Consider the following 11,432-nt stretch of genomic DNA (forward strand, 5'->3'; position numbering starts at 1 on the left):
AGAAGAGCAGGTGCTGAACACAACACAACCGGTGCCTGTTTCTCTAATCAAAGGTGAGCAAATACCACCTCACCTTTAAAAGCATTAGTTTGAAACATTAATCACTGCTCTGGTGACTTGCATGAGGGTACCCAGCCAAGGGCCAGGCTCTGCTCAGCACCACTGCCCGTGTTCATGGCTGAAAGTGAGGAACCTGTTGAGGTTTTGGTTTATAAATGGGATTGTGAGGTCCCTGTGCCGCTCCTGCAGAGCCCGTACCTGTTTCCATGGAAATGGCAGCACACAAAACCTCGCCACATTCCCAAGCAAGCGACTTCCACATCTGCTTCCCCGAAAGCACCAGCCAGACTCTGACGTGAAACTGGCTCCTCTGTTGGGTGGGATTAGTTCACCAGAGGAATCAAACACAGCTCCTCGTCACAACAGCCCAGAGACTTCCCATCAACAGACCCGGAGCTGAAGGAAAGGGGGGAAAGCCACTGGAAGGCTGTGTTGTGATGGCACTGGAAAACTACAATGATTTCAGTTGTTTCATGAACACACAGAAGAGAACAGGCTCCTCCAGATGGAGACCCAGTGCTCTGCTGTGGTCCTGGAACACAGGAGCTCCTGAGCTTGGGGCTCCTTCATGCCCAAAACGAGGAGGGATGAAAGCTGCACAGCTTACACAGCTGTTACACATGGTGTAAAGTGTGAGGACAGCCAACAGCCTCGTCCTGCTTGAGCGACAAGCAGCACAGCCCAGGGTTTGGTACCCAGGGCAATAATGGGGATATTAAACCAGGGCAGCCCGTGGCAGCAGGCTATGGGTGAGCTGCTTTGAACACACTGAATTATCTGCATCCATGTGAACACCAGCATCCCTGCCCATTTTTCACTTAGAGAATGGCAGCACTGTGCAGCCTCACAGCACAGAAGAGGCAGAAACTCATGAAACATCCACCTGGGTGAGGAAAATACCGCATTCCTCCACCACCCAGAGCTGCTACCATATCAAAGGCCAAGAAAACTCTTGCAATTGTCCCATTTCTTCAGGATTTCAAATGCAAAACTACTGAACAAACCACTTCTGCATAAAGAACCAAACCTTCCAACCCCATTACAAAGGGCTGTACTCGAAAAGCACTCACAGGCCGTGCAAATGAATGCTGAGGTGCCAAAATGTTTTGCCCAAGGTTAAACTGAGAAACTACATATTCCTGAGTCGGTTTTGATCCGGCAGCGATTGCAGCTCTTTGGGTTTATGCCCGGCCTGAAGAGAAACCTGATGTGAAGAGGCATTAGCATACAAATGGGATGTGAGCTTCCAGAGCTTATGCGACTGTTACCCCATTACAGCTCAGATCAATCAGGTGGTTAAAAATCAGAGAATAAATCTTTGTTTCAGTTTAAAACACGAGTCCTCCCCTGTACCTCAGACATACGCACAGAACCTGAAGCTGGTAAAGACGGAGCTTGCTGAGGAGTGGCAAACGCCTCCCAACAACGGGAATTCACTTCATGTGCTCTCTGCCAGTTTTCCTCTCACCTCCTCCCTGCTTCCATGGCCCTTCCTCTCCCCCCCCCAGAAAAAGGGATTGAGAAAGCTAAATACTAATAATACCAAATACTGTATTTTCCTCTTAAGAAAGATAATTTGACTCAGTCTTCAAACCTAGTGTGAAACCAGAGGGGTTCATCCTGCTTGAGAGGAAACCTCAGCTACCACGTACTTCTGGTACACAGATGGAACACAACTAACAGCAAGCCAAGGGCTCTGCTGCCGAGGCTGAAGGATGAGAGATGCAGGCACCTGCAGGGAGAAATGGCTCCATTTATTCCAGCTTGTCCCATCTTGTCGTTTGCAGTACGCAGCTTTGCTGAGGCTTTCCCAAAGTCACACAGATCCCACAAAAGCCAAGACTTGCCAATGAGCCTGGTATAGTTTAAAACATTTGGAAACCCAAAGGAGCTGATGGTGGGCTCTCAGCAAAAGGTAGAACCAGCTCCATGTGAAGTGGATCAAACCCAACCACATCCGTCAGGATTTTAACAGCTGCAGAGAGCGTTCTGCTCTCTGATACTCTGAGCAGTGACAAGACAGAAACAGACACTAAATAACTAATGGCGTATTTTATTATATCTCATCATTTCACATTTCCATACAGCCAAAACCATCAACAGTGAAAAGCCCAAAGCCTGCAGAACAAAAGCTCTCTCCTAAGCAAGTGTTTGGCAACAGAACATTGTTTTTGGTGAATCACGGCATGGTTTGCCTGGAAAATAAGCTGACTGGACCTGACACACGTCACCATCTGCTTCTGCTTCACCTTAGCACTGACACATGCAGGAGACCCTCTGCATAAACTCAGTTATAACATGCTACATTAAATCTCCTCCCCGATCCAGTGTGACCTGCCCGAGGCCAAGCCAGTGCTAAAAGAAGAAGAGGAGCCAGCTCTCTGTGTGTTACTTGATGTAGATCCATAGGCAGGCACTTCTCTGCACAGGTAACTGTTCTCTGCTCACTTCAAGCTCTTCTGGATCTGCCTGAACAAGCGTGGTTGTGGAGGACCCGCCGCCGCTCCACAAGGTCACTCCTTCCCGAGTATCCTGCAGCAACTGAAGGGTTTACACCCCCCGCAACAGAGCATGGAAAAAGCAATTCCTTCACCTTCTGTATGCCACCAGAAAAGCCCAGGTTTCAGTTGAACTCATGACACTGTTTTCCTAAGCTTGCTCAAAACATGGTGTGCATCAATGCTGGGTGCGCATCCTCAAAGCACTGAATCAACAAAAGTGATTAAGAGCTGCCCAAATGTTCTTACATGTTTCCAAGGGGAGCAAATTTAAGTGGTGGAGTGTGCAAAAGGTTTTCTTCTATATAAATATATTTAATACAACTGTTTTGTTTGCATACTGGAGAAAAACTGGATCAAAAAATGCTGGTTTACTTGAAGTAAGTTCTTTGAGGTCCTGAATTCTTCACAGATTCCATTTCATTGTTCAACACCAGCCTCTGAAAAACGTCTGTATCTGGCAAATAACTACTTTACCTGTATTGTGAAGAATTCCAGCATGCCATAAATCCAGCTGTCACCTGCAGTCCTTTTTCCAGGATATATATGGAACTTAAAGTAACCTGGGATCCAAGTGTGGAACTTTCAGTTAAACTTTAAGTAACCTGGGACCCTTCTTGGAGGAGAAAGAAAGATGAGAATATTTAATAGGATCAAAACATCCTGCCACAATTAACTAGAAGAGGTGAGATCGGTGCTTTGTGTCAGTGCTCTGCACCAGCTAGAGCTTTCCAGCTGACTGCAGCACTAGGGAGACCAAGTATTTCTCTAGTACAGCACTAGACCAAATAAAATAGAAAGGAAAAAAATCCCCAAACGCACCCACCCACCGGGGGGGCTATATACCTGTCGACTAGAATGCAGGGGAATTTTGAAGCCAGCCAGAAACAGTAATGATATCTATGCAAACCCCATAACACTCTAACTCCTCACCCTCTATCAAACCCCAGCCAAACGGGGGTTCCTAGTGTGGATACCCCCCAGTTTTACCTCCTAATGCTGGAGCTGGCCACTTGGGGGTGTTTATTTCTATCCCCACGGGATTGTTTCATGATCAAACATGTGCTAGAGCAAACATACATAAAGGTCCACTTAAAGCTGTGCTTGCCTTGGTTTCTGTCCAGGGATATGGTGCCATCTGAATCCCAACTCCCATCAGCAGGAGTGTCAGCAGTGAGAACAGGCAGCCTGTGGCTGCTCCTGGACAGGTTGGATCCCAGCCGCCTGGGAGCGCAGGAGCAAGCACAGCCTGGGAGCTGCTGCTCATTTCAGGGCGGTACACGGCTCTGTTTACCTGGTAAACAAAATCTATTCCCTTCAGATAAGCAAAGAAACAACAAATACTGGAAAGAGGTAATTTAAAGAATATAAACCCAAACAAGAACTGGTTTGTTTATACAACAACTCTCAGTCTAGCACAGCTGCTTTCAGTTTAGCTAAATAAACTGCACCGAACCGCTGTGCTCAGAGCAGGAAGCGTCTCCGCAACAAGGACGCCAAGATACCAGAGAGAACTTAAAGGAAGACTCTCAACCCCCAGATTATCCAGGGAATTACACCTTCTCCCCTTGAAAAAGAAAAGGCGAGGCAAGGTTTAGGATGTCAGCTTATGGAACAGAATTCTGAGGGACAATCTGATCCCTACACGTGGGTCCTGACACACGAGGACTCCAGCAGTGCGTGAACCTTGCTGCGAAGCGCTGCGTGTCAAACTGAAACCAGAAATGAAACACAACCTCTAAGCGCAGGTACCTGAAACACCAAGAGGAGCTGGTGAACTCACCAACACTTAATCTCAACAACAGGCAGGGACACTGCTCTAAGGCATGTCATTTTACATGACCATATAAACACAAAGCCAATGGATCACAGCAAGACTTGGGAGGGGAAAAAGGTGAGAGGAAATCATAAGACCTGGTGAATGGCCTTTCCAATGAACATTCAGGGTACACCATCTCAGGAATGCCCAACGTTCTGGCAACTATGCATCCTTCCCTTCAGTTTCTCTGTAAAGCGAAGAAAATACACTCCTAGAACATCTGAGAGAGCCTGAAACCCAGTGCCAGGGGAAAGCCTGCTGCTGCTGAACCGACTGCACGTTCCAAGCCTCTGGCGCTTCACGGGTGCGCAGGCAGACACGGCGTTATGCACCCTTTTGCCATTTCACACACGGAAGAACTGATGCTCTTCCCTGGTACACGTTCCAGTGTAGGGAGCAGGGTGCAGCAGGCAGACTTCTGAACTCTTGCCTTCGCAGCACTGCCCATCAGCAGTAGGATTTTACACCTTCCCGCCTGGCATGTGGCAAAGCTCACAGCCCTGCTGGTCCAGCCCCCATCCTGACATGGCTCAGGACCAGGCAACTCAAGGAGAGCACAACACCTCTGCAGAAGACAGGCTTTAATATTCTATATCTCAGCGAAGTACGACTCTCATACCCATCGAGATGAGTTTGAACCCTCAGTCATATGCTTTAATCTCTCCTCTGAATGGTTTTTTGGCTCTCGTTACAAACGCACTCGGCCGGTTTGTTGTTCATGCACAGCTCTGCTTGCTTCGGATCCTGCTGAAGGATTTCCTCTGGCAGGCGTTTTCCTTCTAATTACACGCTTTGAGGAAGTATTTCCACCTACCATTTTTCAGAACTCCCACTTCCTAAGCACCAGTGAATGTCCTTTAAGGCTTGTGCCGTGAGACATCGCACAGTTATCCCGCCATACCCGTTCCTCTGAAAGGACTGCCGAACAACCTCTAGGCAGCTCTAACATGTCCACACTCACCTTTTTCACAGCTGATCACAGAAAAAATATTCAGGTGCTGTGGTTCATGAGTGTGCTTAGTAATACTTCAGTGCTCTAAAGGAATGAGGCTGCCTGTTCCGAATGAGGACAGCACTGTGCCACTGCCTCCTTATTCCCTCTTTCCTTAGGAAATTGTGGCAAAATTAGCTTTATGTCTTCTGCTAAAGAACATAGAGTCCCCTGTTAGAATTCTAAACCAAATCTTGGCTTCACAGCTGCCGATGTGGTTCAGTTTAACAAGCCAATAAATATTTTAAGTGACGAGAGCTGGGACTGCCATATGACCCAGGTTTAAAGGCTAAGAAGGGAGTCAAGAGGTACTAGGAAAAGGAAACAGACAGCACCTGCCTGGGCTTCTGCCTACTGCTAAGTTAGGGAATGAGGATACAAGCTACTTCTGTAAAAACATGCCATTTTGAGGAATACCTTGAGGAGTTATGCTAATGTAACATGTATTAACCTAAGAACTGAAGATTCCTGTTTAAAAAGCTTGGTGGATAAAAGCGATCCCCAACAGAAACAAAAATCAGCCCTGCAAATTCGGCAGGATTCACATTACACATCTAAACCTCGCTACATCCTCTTAAACATTGCTGCATGAGACGGTCAAGCTACTTCATTAAGTCATTCAACCACTAAAGCCCGCAGCATCCTCAACACTTGACACCGAAAGAGGCTGCCTAAAAAACAAAACAGAACAAAGAGAAAGTGGAAATAAAACTTCACACTGCACTCCGCAGGCGTCTTACAACAGCCGCTCAAACCGCAGAACTAGCGCTGCCTGTGCCTGGAAGAGGTGAAGCCTCATGAGCCCGAAACGCGAGCGGCAGCTCCGGGAGCACCGGCCGGGATCCAGCCCCGAGGGAAGGCCGAGTCGGCCGCGGAAGGGAGGGAAGCGGCCCCTGACCGGGGGCTGCCTCCCCCGGGGCCGCGGCCCGGGTCCCGCCCGCCCCTCCGGCTGCAGCGGCCGCACTCCGGCCGCGGCCAACCCTCCCCGGCGCTTCCCGCCGCGCCGCTTCCTCCCCGGGGAGCGCAGGGAAACGCTCCTCCCGGCCGCAGCCGCGCCGCCCCTCCGCTCCGCCGGGGCACGCTCCCTCCCGGGGGCCGCCAGCGGCGGGTTCCCCTCGCCTCGGGGCGCCTCAGCGGCAGCGCGGCCGCTCCCCGCTCCCCTCACAGCGTGTCCGCCCGTGTCCCCCCTGCCCGGGCTCCGCGGGACCCCGCGGCGCTCGCCCCTCGCCTCACCTCAGGGGCCGCGGGCCGGCGGCTCGGCCCGGCGCCAACAGAGCGAGGCGGCCGCTGCCTTCGCCGTGTGAGGCACCCGCGGTCCCGGCGCCTGAGGCGCAGCCTCCCGCCCTCGGCGGCGGCTCCCGGCCCGGGACGCAGGCGGCCGGGCTCTCTCCCGCACCCCCGCCGCGCTCTGCCGGCCCGCCCGCCGGGCCCGCCGCCTCGGGGCGCCGCTCCCCGCGCCAGGCCCCGGCTTCCCTCCTTCCCGGCCTGCCCCGGCGCCGCCGTCCCCGGGCCCCCCTCCCCCGGCCGGGCTGCGCCTGCGCGGCGGCCCCTCTCCCCATCCGGGTCCCTCCGTGCGGTGTAGCAGGTCGGTAGGCGGGAAATGGCGACTGGCTGCTGAGCGGCTGCGGAGCGCGGAGCCCCGGCGGCGGTGTAAACACAGCGGCGCCCGCCCGGCCCGCCGCGGCCCGGCCCGGCCCTGCCGCCGGGAGCCCGGACACCGGGGGCCCGGCTCCCCGGCACCCCGCACCCGCAGGTAACTGACGCGGCGGCTCGGGCAGCGCGGGGTCCCAGCCCGGGATCAGGTGGGAGGGCGAGGGGTGGCCGCTACGGAGTGACCGGCGGGAGCCTCCCCTCAGGGCCTGCCCCGCGGCGGGCCCCTGCGCTCCGCGGCCCTGGCCGCCCTCCCGCCGCGCTCTGCTGCCTGCGGAGACACCCCGTCCCTCCCCGCTCAACCTCCCCTCGCCGGCCGCGGAGGCCGGACAGCCCCGGCCGCGCCGGAGCGGCGGCGCAGCCCGCCCGGGCCAGTCCCCTGCCCCCAGAGGAGCGGGCGGCGCGGCTGTCACCCCCGCGCCGACACCCCCCGCCTCCCCCTCTAGGCCGAGGCCTGCGGTGCGCCTCCGCCGCCCGGCCGCCCCCCGTCCCGTCCCGCCGCCCCGTCCCATCGCGCGCCGCGGGGGCTGCGCTGTGCGCGCCGGGGGGCGGCGGGGGCGCGTCCCGGCCGGGCCGGGCTGGCTCAGGGGGCGTATCTCTGCGGGCTCCATCCCGGCCCCTGCTGCGCACGGGCGGGCCGAGCCCGGCTCCGCGGAGCGAGCGCGCAGGACGCGCCTGTTGCTGGCGGCAGCGCTGGACGCGCCTGTCAGCGGCTCCGGGGGGGGCGGCTGCCGCCCCGCTGCCTCCCGGGCGGATGGCGGGCACCGGCGCGGCGCCGCGGGCTGCCCGGGCAGAGATCCCGGGCGGCGAGAGGTGCGGCGGCAGCGCGGCGGACACCAACTTTGTGTGCTGTCAGTCGTGAGGGCACGGCGGCCGCGGTGTGCCGGTAACGTGCGGGACCACCGCCATCTCAGCCCGGTATTGGCATCCCTGTCAATACCGGCAACGCGGCGTAAGGTATTAGCATGTTGCATACCGCATTGATTATCTGCTCACTTCTGTGTTACTAAGGAGGACTGTACAGCCTGTTGCTCAATGTTATGGTACTTGGGAGCGCGTGAAAGGACAGGTCTTACTGTTTCTTTGTGGCTCTTCTGGTGAGCTTGAGCCTAGGCTATTTCCTCCTCTGTGATGATGGTTGTGGCACTTGCTCCGATCCCAAGCCTATTGTATCTGGTGGGGTTGTTCACAGTCTTCAGTTGCTTGTGGTGGGCTTTACAAAGTAATTTTGAGATTGTGGTTATTGCCTTTGCCTTTCTTGATAAGTTTCCCCTCTTACAATACGCTAGTCTGTGAAGAGGATCTCTAAGTGTAACTATTACTCTGTTGCCTTCGGCGAGTCACAGCCTCTTTTGCCATTTCTCCATCAGTAAAATGGGGATAATAATACCTCAGAGAGTTGTTACAAGAAGTAGTTAATGTTTGTAGAGGGCTTAAAAGACCTAAGTGTTATTAATTAAGCCCCATGACACATTAAGGTAAGAGTTAGCGAACCAGGTTTACACATGGATGAACCGAGGCAGGAAGAGATTGTGATTTAGCTGGAGTAACATATTGGATCTGTGACAATAGCAGAAAACAAGTTGTAACTACTTCATGCTGTAGGCACAAGCGAACCATTCTGTGTAACAGATAAGATTCCAAGATTATTTGCCTCTCCCTCACTCCCCCCCTTCCAATTTGAAGCTTTTCTGCTTGAGGAGGTTTTGCCTATGTGACTTCCAGTTGACTGGATAGCTCCAAGGACACTTGTGGCTTGCCCACTTGAAAGTGTTTCGGCAGTTTTCATAACAAGATGTATGTTCTAGGACGCAAGCCAAATCCCGACTTAAATTCCATAAAACATTCTCCACTTTTCCCCTGAAAACATTGTGTGGAACTTAGTTAAGACTTGATCCCGTTCCAGTCGGTGGAGTACGCGCTGGAGCTGACATTCCTGCTTCATCTGAGAAAGTTCTGTTGTTAAAGGACAAATTCCCTTGTCAGTGTGTCCCAGAGATTTAGTGGCACAGTGGGATCGCTTCTCCACTGATCAAAACACCCCACAAATTCTGGAGCTGGACTTGGTTTTCATTGTTGAAAAGTAGTTTTCCATCTTCAGACTTCCACCACGAGTGCTGATAACTTCACGCTGATGTGAACTGCTGAGGGCTGAGGAGCACTAAGCAGTTAAAAAGAGAAGAGTGCTGAATTCAAAAGGAAACTTGGTCTTCATCTTACAGAGTTTTTCCATACTGTACTGGCTTTTCTTTTCTTTGATCACTTGTAATGCTGCTGAGGTTGACACCAGCAAAAACAGTGTTTGCAGGAGACTTTAAAAATCACGTTTTCTATGCAAATATTTCATTCCTGTGGAAGAAACTTTTTCCATAGGTATAAGTGGAGTAAGAACTTGGAATAGTTGCCTGTTTTTGTAAGAACCAGTACTGACAGTCAAACAGAACTGTCTTGGCAAGAGCTCACCAGAAAAGCTGGAGCAGGGGGGGTCGAGGTGACCTCCAGAGTTCCCTTCCAACCTCCACCATTGCAGGAGTCTGTAAAAGCGGGATGTGTGGAGTAGGGCTGGAATTCAGCAGAAATTTGGAATTCATGTGCATTTGTAGGCACACGTGTACTCTGACAGAAGCTTGTGATTTCTTGCCCTTTTGAAGGAATAACGGGAAGTTCCAGGACATCATTGTCATAGTTGCAAGATCCCAGCTGGAGCCAGTGGGAGTGTGTAACTCTACCGCTGCCTCTCCCAGGATATGGGTTTGCAGCTTTCTCTGTTCAAACCCTGTGCAAGTCCTTCCCCATCCGTGTGGTTTCAGCCTGGTCTCCCCAGGGGAGCCAGTTCTAGGTGTGACAGTTTTTGACTTGGATCGTGTCCCTGTAGGACTATTAAGATAATCCCAGATTCAAAGGCTGCCCCACAGACACACTTCCCCTGCCACTGCATCCTTATTCCATACTTTCTCAGGAGCATTCCTCTCTGACAGGTGCCTTTCTGATTCATTACTGTGACTAGATCAGATATGATGGCTCTTAACTCCTGTTAGCCCAGAAAGGAAAGGACTAAGTCTGAATGAAATTCTTTCATTTGCTGGCAGCTTACATTACCACTAAGTGCTGGCACCAGCCTCTTGTAAATTTTAAATGGGAGCTTGTTTCCCATCTATTGTGTATGAAAAGTGCGTTTGATGTTTATACATCCCAGTTAAGTCTTCAGGAAATGCACATACCCACCTGAAGTGCCCAGCTGATGCATCAGATTGATACCGGATTAGCAGCGTTTAGGGGCAGACTGTTTAATTGAACCACACTGCTGATCCTGGAAGGGAGCTGTAAACTCTTTCCAGGCTCGTTTAGAAGAGGAGCTGCCTCAGGGAGGGGTTTTGGTGGTGTCAGACCCAAATGAACAAGGGTTAATTTGCTCAAGCGCAGAGTTGGGTGCAGCATGGTGCATCCCTTCTGGTTGCTCAGAGGAGAAACTCCCATAGCCCGAGATACTCTGCAGCCAATGCAGTGTGTTGTTTGCAGGCTGAGCTGCCTCCACGGTCATTATTTAGTGTTTTAGAAAAATAAATATTTTACATTCACAGATGAAGACATTTTCAATAGCACTTGAAAAATTAAGTGTGAAATCATCCACATCTAAAGCAATCAGTCTCAGGGGCTGGATAGTGGCTTCCCAGTTGGCAGTCTTAACTTGGTATAAATAGATGACTTCCCAATCAGATCGGTTTCAGTAATTACTTTGATTAGTAACTGAAGGCCCTCTTCACTACAGAAAAGTTCTTTCATTGCACCTTGTGATCCCAGGAAAACACTTGTCAGGACAATCTGGTGCAAGCAAGTAATGAGTTGAGTGTCAGCCTGAGGAGTTTTCACCACTGCCAGCCCCACCAGCTATGTGATCAGACGTAGGTCCTCGCTGCCTCAGTTTCCCTACACGATAGGTCAGTATTGGTGGTGATACCATGGTCTGTGGGCAAGGGCAGCTGCTGGAGGACAGGCTCAATTCAGCAGCCGCATTGGGTTCTGCTGTATTGTGACATAAGAAATCCAGCTCCCCACGGGAGAAGGTTTGAGAGCTCAGCCCCATCAGAGCACCATGCACTTGACTAAGAATGACCCTGAAGCCAGTGTTTAGGCAGCCGGCTAGCTGGTGAGTTCAGCGTAATGAGGGTGCTCAGCCCGCTGAGGGGGGGATGCCCGAGGGGCACGTGTAAGAGGATGGGAATTGAAGGGTGCCCAACAGTCCTAACTCCTGTGTGCAGTCAGAGCTCCTTTTTGTTGGGTGAGGAGTCTGGTTAGAAGGCATAAAACACTTCTAGTTTGGAATTCATATTTATTGTAGTGGTGTAACTTTAAGTATAACGTTATGATGAAAGTAAGGTTAACTGGAAGGAGCTGTTAACTCTACTGCCTCTGG

At 52.1% G+C, this 11,432-nt stretch overlaps 1 protein-coding gene and 1 long non-coding RNA gene across 2 annotated transcripts in view; one reads left to right on the forward strand and one right to left on the reverse strand.

Moving 5' to 3' along the window:
* Positions 1-2,097: 2,097 nt before the first annotated feature.
* Positions 2,098-6,771, reverse strand: LOC115612756. Its single transcript, XR_003993144.1, has 2 exons — positions 6,602-6,771; positions 2,098-6,039 (listed from the first exon to the last, which is right to left on the reverse strand). It is a non-coding gene; the product is annotated as an uncharacterized LOC115612756 (long non-coding RNA).
* A 128-nt stretch (positions 6,772-6,899) lies between these two features.
* The window catches only part of CTDSPL2 (CTD small phosphatase like 2), a 37,094-nt gene continuing 32,561 nt past the window's right edge, over positions 6,900-11,432 (forward strand). The window contains exon 1 of the mRNA XM_030497428.1: positions 6,900-7,121. The gene's annotated coding sequence lies outside the window, so the exon portion shown is untranslated. The remainder of the gene's footprint in view (positions 7,122-11,432) is intronic.

The sequence above is a fragment of the Strigops habroptila genome, chromosome 9 (assembly GCF_004027225.2).
Source record: "Strigops habroptila isolate Jane chromosome 9, bStrHab1.2.pri, whole genome shotgun sequence".
NCBI classification, from domain to species: domain Eukaryota; kingdom Metazoa; phylum Chordata; class Aves; order Psittaciformes; family Psittacidae; genus Strigops; species Strigops habroptila.